Consider the following 6,806-nt stretch of genomic DNA (forward strand, 5'->3'; position numbering starts at 1 on the left):
ACCGGTCACATTGAAAGTCCGAGTGCATGATTAATTCATATTGGTGCCACGTGCCATGTTTGTTCTAACAAGTCAAGTTTCTCAACTTATAAAGAATTGAAGGAACAAAATTATACATGGGCAAACATACCTCTTCCAAAGTCAAAGGAGTGTGAACAATAGTGCTGAAAATGACTTCCAAGAAAGAATTAACCCTGAAGGATGTTGTTCTACACGTTCCAAAGATCCGCAAGAACCTCGTCTCGGGATCGCTATTGATCATACATTGTTTAAACTAATCTTTATAGTAGATAAATTTATTTTATCAAAAAATAAGATATTCTTAGCTATAGGATACTTTTCCAATGGGATGCTCAAATCAAAACATATGCATGGAGGCCTGACGAGGACGTCCAATCTTCAAGCATTCGAATGCCCGTGGGATCTATCACTCGAAGCCAAGCTAGTCAGTTCCAAGAATCCATCACTGCGTTGCCCGAAAAATTTTTCATGGAGAATCAATTTAAAGATGATGCTTGGAGATCACTCGAAGCCGAGCTAGTCAGTTCCAAGAATCCATCACTGCGTTGACCGAAAAATTTTTCATGGAGAATCAATTTAAAGATGATGCTTGGAGACTACTTAATCCTCACCTGACACTCCTTCAATGGGACCCGCAAAAGTTCCAATTGAAAGATCAAGAGAATCGCTAATAATGGAAGATTATCATGGAATCATCACTTATGGAGGCTTCTAGAAGTTACCTTAATATATATTTTCTTTTATTATAAGTTTCTATATAGTATAATTTCATATCTAAAATTTTCCTAATTATTTATTTCGTTATAGTTAGACTTACATTTTGGTTTGTTTCCTTTATTATTTGTTGTCTTTTATTTTCCTCAAGGACCTCTATATAAGGTCTTTGCCTATCATTGGAATGGGAACTTTTTTACATCTTGAATCGAACTTCACTTTTATTATTTTCTAGTGTTAGGGAGTGATTTCCTCGCATTTAGAGTCTCAAATCGGGTCTTTGGAGTAATTTCATCGGTTTGTGGCTTCCAATCCTTTGCAGTGGGATGTAGCCTATTGTTTGTGTTTTAGCCTATGGATTGATTTTAGATCTGAGACTTATTCTCGTGGGTGGTTATCATCCATACTAATTCACATTCTCTACATTATCTTTTCTTTTTCATTCTCTTTTCTTTTATACATAATCTTAATTCATTTATTCTATTGAACTTTGTGGGTAAGAAAATTACATTGGTTATACACGGCCGGGCCGTGCCATCTGGTATCAGAGCCTTAAGCTCAAGTTCTCTATCAATTTGAGTCGATCGCAGTCCAGTTTGTTCCAAAAAAAAAGAAAAGTATGTGCTAATCAAGAGACAACACAAAAAAAAAAAAAGAAAGCAAAAAAAAACGAAAAAAAAAGTTATTATCAAATATCAAGATATTTGTTATTTATTTCTAGTTCTCAAATAATCTTTTATTTTATCAAAAAAGAAAAATCTATTTAGATTATTTGTCTTCTACCTTCATTCTGAACTTATATTTCTTTTACTTTCACTACTGTTTTGGATTTTTTGGCTATCGTCTTTGGAAGAACTCCATCAATTTGATTTGAGTCTTTTTTCCGAGACGGGGAGGTAAATAAGGTGTGGAGTGATACGCGAGAGTTCTAGTGAAGTTATTTTCTTTTTCTCTTTCTTCTATTTCTAACGGCAAGGAGTGAAGGATCTAATTGTTAACAAATTGATGTACAAGGTCTTCTCAATACCATTCTACAAGAGTTCAAAACTCTTCACCATTCTGGACTGGAATTGATGAATAATAGGATGGATCAACTGGAAGAGAATCAACAAAAGTTACAAGAGAATATCCGACCATTACCTGAAGCTCAGAGACGAAATGATGTTCAACCGCATTTGAGGCCAAGACACGCAACATCCGGCACCCACCCCCACACAACTTTGATGAACCCGATGATGAGAAGTTTAAAGAAAATTGGGAATGACCTAGGCATCATAATAACCATCACCGACGGGATGGAGATGAGGCTATCAACTCGATCAAGTTTCAAGTGCCACTGTTCCAAGGAAAATCCGACCCTGAAGCATTTTTGCAATGGGAATGAAGGTTAGAACTAATCTTTGATGTTCAACAATTAACTGACCAAAAAAAACTCCTTGTGGCCGTAATGGAGTTTTCAGATTATGCCCTTGCATGGTGGGACCAATTGAGCATCAACCGCCGTAGAAATAGGGAGGCTCTAGTGCATATTTAGACAGAACTTCGTACACTCATGCGAAAGAGGATTGTTTCCCCTTATTACCATCGTGAAGTATTGCGGAGATTGCAGAGTATATAACAAGGGTCTTGGTCAGTGGAGGATTAATATAAGGATCTTGAAAAACTTCTTGTACAAGCTTATATCCGTGAAGATTAGGAGCAAACGATGTCTAGATTTTTTAATAGACTTCAAAGGGATATTGCTGATGCGGTAGAGATGTACCAATACGTGGACCTCGAGGAGATGGTTCAGTTGGCCATAAAGATGGAGAAGCAACTAAAATCAAAGTGGATTCAAGGTAATCCGTTTAAACTTTCTCCAATCGTAGGGTTGCCTAAAGCGCCGCTTCCACAACATAACAACAAAGTAAAAGAGGTAGCGGGAGTTGATTCGACGCGCCCTAAGCCGCCAACAAACGCCAAAAATAAAACCACCCGTAGCCGAGATGTGTTATGTTTCAAATGCCAAGGCCGAGGACATTTTGCAAATCAATGTCCAAAAAAGCGTACTATGATTCTTACGACCTCCGGTGAGTACGAATCCGAATAAAAAACTGAAGAGGTCAATGAGGTGAATTCATACGACCAAGAAATTGTAGAATCCATACCAGAGTCCAATTTGACGTTAGTCACTCTCCGAGCTCTTAACACCCTTCCAAAGGAGGTTGAAGATACCGAACAACGCAAAAATTTATTCCATGGAAGGTGTAAGATTGTGACTAAGGTATGTAGTCTTATCATTGATGGTGGTAGTTGTACTAATGTCATTAGTGACCTCGCAGTGAAAAGACTTAATTTGAGGATGAATTTGCTCCCGAGGCCTTACAAACTATAGTGGCTCAATAATTGTGGGGAAATCAACGTCACCAAACAATTGTTGGTGGGAATTGAGCTACAAAGTTACAAGGATGAGGTAAAATGCGATGTAGTTCCAATGCAAGCATGTTATATTTTGCTTGGGAGACCATGGCAATTTGACAAAGAAGTTGTACATGATGGCCGCCGTAATTGATATACTTTCACACATGTCGGACGGACCATAGTTCGAAAGCCGTTGAATCCTCGAGAAGTAAATGACGATAAAAAATACTTGTACAAGCAGTTTTCCGTTGAAGCAAGAGAGAAAAGGAACCAAAAGAAAGACAACAAGATGGTGAGCTATGTCACTGAATCAACTCGATGTGAGGAGTCCAATTTGAAGTCCTCCTTAGAATCACCTGTAACAAAAAGTACTCCGCATACAAGTGCATCTATTCTTTCATATAGCCTAACTAAACCACAACCTATCAAATCTTCATCCTCACTAATAAATACATCTACCCCGAGCCACTCTCAAATACTCTACCCTTCTACTCAAAAATCAAACACAAATGTAGTGATTCAGGGTGAAACCAGCTGAAATCTTAAACACGAGAGTGAGAGGTCTAATCTTTTTATGTGTAGGAAGGAAGCTTTACACTTAGAACATAGAGTTCATTGTTTGCTAGTACTTTCTAGACCTACATATTTTTCCATGAATGACTCTAAAAAACTTCCATATAGTTTTGCTAACTTATTGCAGGGGTATGATGATGTTTTTCCTGATGAAGTACCCTATGGTTTACCACCCACTCGTGGAATTGAGCACCAAATTGATTTTGTCCCTGGAGCATCAATTCCTAATCGGCCAACCTATCGAGACAACCCGGATGAGGTAAAAGAAATACGAAGGAAAGTGGAGGATCTACTGAGCAAAGGTTGGACTCGTGAAAGCCTAAGTCCTTGTGTTGTACCTGTCTTATTGGTGCCAAAAAAATATGGAGGTTGGTGCATGTGTGTGGGTTTCCGAGCCGTCAACGCTATAAAAGTTGAGTATCGTCATCCCATTCCTAGATTAGATTACATGCTTGAGAATTTGTGAGGTTCTGTAAATTTTTCAAAAATTGATTTAAAAGGTGGCTATCAATAAATTCGGATGAATCAAAGTGATGAATGGAAAACTTCCTTCAAGACTTCTTTTGGTCTATATGAGTGGTTAGTTATGCCATTTGGACTTACTAATGCCCCAAGCACGGTCATACGATTGATGAATCATGTTTTAAGAAATTTTATAAATAATTTTGTGGTAGTATACTTTGATGACATACTTGTTTATAGTACTTATATTGAAACACATGTTGAACATTTACAAGCAGTTTTAGATGTTTTACGGGCTGAGAAGTTATATGCTAACTTAAGAAAATGTAACTTTTGTGTCGAGAAATGCAACTTTTTGGGTTTTATTGTACGAAAAGATGGAGTATGTGTAGATCCTACAAAGGTTACAGCCATCCAAGAGTGGCCTACACCTACTATCGTACGTGATGTTCGCAGTTTCCATGGCCTTGCAAGTTTCTACCGTCGATTTGTGCGGAACTTCAGCAATATTGCAGCACCCTTAACTGAAATTACCAAAAAAAATGATAATTTTGAGTGGGGAAGTGAACAACAAAATGCTTTTCATACTTTGAAATTGGAACTTAAATGTGCACCCGTACTTGCTTTACCTGATTTCTCTAAACCGTTTGAACTTGATTGTGATGCCTCTGGTGTTGGTATTGGCGCCGTCCTCTCGCAAGAAAAGAGACCCGTTGTATTTTTCAGTGAAAAGCTACATGGCGTTGCGTTGAATTACTCAACCTATGATAAGGAATTGTACTCCTTAGTGCGGGCTCTGCAAACATGGCAACATTACTTACGTTCTCGTGAGTTTTTTGTGTACACTTATCACAAATCCCTCAAGAATATCAAATCCCAAAGTAAGTTGATAACGAGACACATCCATTGGATCTCCTTCATTGACACTTTCCCCTATGTTGTTAAATACAAAAAGGGTAAGGAAAACATCATTGCAGATGCATTGTCACGCATGTATACACTTGTTACCACACTTGAGTCTAAGCTGTTATGTTTTTTTTATTTGAAAGAATTATATGCAACTGACCCTGATTTCTCCGATATATTTACTAAATGTAATTCACATACATTTGAAAGGTATCATGTACATGGGGGTATTTGCTGCGAGAAAATAAATTGTGCGTGCCTAAATGCTCTTTCAGAGAAATGTTGATTTGGGAAAGTCATTCGGGTGTTTGATGGGACACTTTCGTAGGAACATGGCACTTAACTTGCTGCAGGAATCTTCTTTTTGGCCACAAATGAAAGACGAACTTGAAGCCGCAATTCGTCGGTGTATAATGTGCCTCTCTTCAAAGTCTATTATTCATCCACACGGTTTGTATACTCTGCTACCTATTCCTGAATCCCCTTGAGTTGATATTTCTATGGATTTCATATTAGGTTTTCCTACGAGTAGGTCTGGTAAATATTCAATATTTGTTGTGGTTGATCGATTTTAAAAAATGACATATTTGATTCCATGCACAAAAACCACTGATGTTTCGCATGTTGCTTCATTATATTTTAAAGAGGTTCTTAGATTGCATACTCACCGGAAGCATATTTGGTCAGGAAGAGGTGGAGGTTGAAGAGAAAACCTGCCTCAACGTCGGGAAGAGAACCCGACGAATTACGGGCAGTTCCATTGGTGGATTGGTCTGCTGCGGAGTGACCACCGCAACAGACGAAGAAGGAACGTTCTGTGTTCAAGGAAAAGGTGAATTTAGTAAAAATATATTTTAGAAGGTAGAGGAGTTTGAAAATTACCTCTTCGTCTAGTTGGTCGGCTGGTGGGTTGGCTGGTTGGTCGGCAGGCTGGTCAACTGGTTGCTTGGAAGCTGGGGGGAGTGATTCTGGAGACAAGAATCGTCAGAAGCACATAAGGTAAAAACAAAAATGAAGGTTGAGTTATGTTAATCCGTACCGAGGTATCGACTCACATTGGCGGGCAACCAGGCGGGGTCCATAGGTAAGGACACCAAGTAGTCCTCTACCGTCTGCCAATTGTACGCCGGCTTTGTGGTGGCCTTGCTTCGGGCGGCTCTCTTTTTCTTCGGGGCACTGAGGCCTTCAGCAGAAGCCGCCCGCCTCTTCTTGGGAACAGTGGAGAGCCCAAGGCAAGGGCTGAAGGGGGGATGAGTTTCCCCAACAGCTGGTCAAAAAGAGGGGCCACCACAGCCCAGGTGGCCGACCACCAGGAAGGAAAGGCTTCAACAGACTGGGGGTTTTGGCGGAAAGTAAGGTAAGAATTGGACGTAAGATAAGAAGAAAGTTAGGAAAGGTTAAGGCAAAATTAAGGAAGGGATCATTCGCCCGTCGGGACTTTGGGTTATTAAGTGAGGTCAGGCGAGTGGACCCGGCAGACCTTGACAGCAGCCAAACTGTCGGGACAAAAATTGCGGTTGATAGTTAAGAGTATAAAAAGAATTATGATTTTTCTTATCAAATCTGGGACTGGAAAAAAAAGATCGGGGTTTGAGGGCCGAGTCTCAGGAATGGGGATAGGTCGGATGAGGTAAGGGATCTGGAAATGGATGGGGGTAATCGGTATCCGAATAGGGCGAAAAAAGCTCGGTGGCGTACTGTACATAGGTCTCATAAACAAAAAATTTTGA

The sequence above is a fragment of the Andrographis paniculata genome, unplaced genomic scaffold (assembly GCF_009805555.1).
Source record: "Andrographis paniculata isolate CXL003 unplaced genomic scaffold, ASM980555v1 Contig49END, whole genome shotgun sequence".
In the NCBI taxonomy this organism is placed as follows: domain Eukaryota; kingdom Viridiplantae; phylum Streptophyta; class Magnoliopsida; order Lamiales; family Acanthaceae; genus Andrographis; species Andrographis paniculata.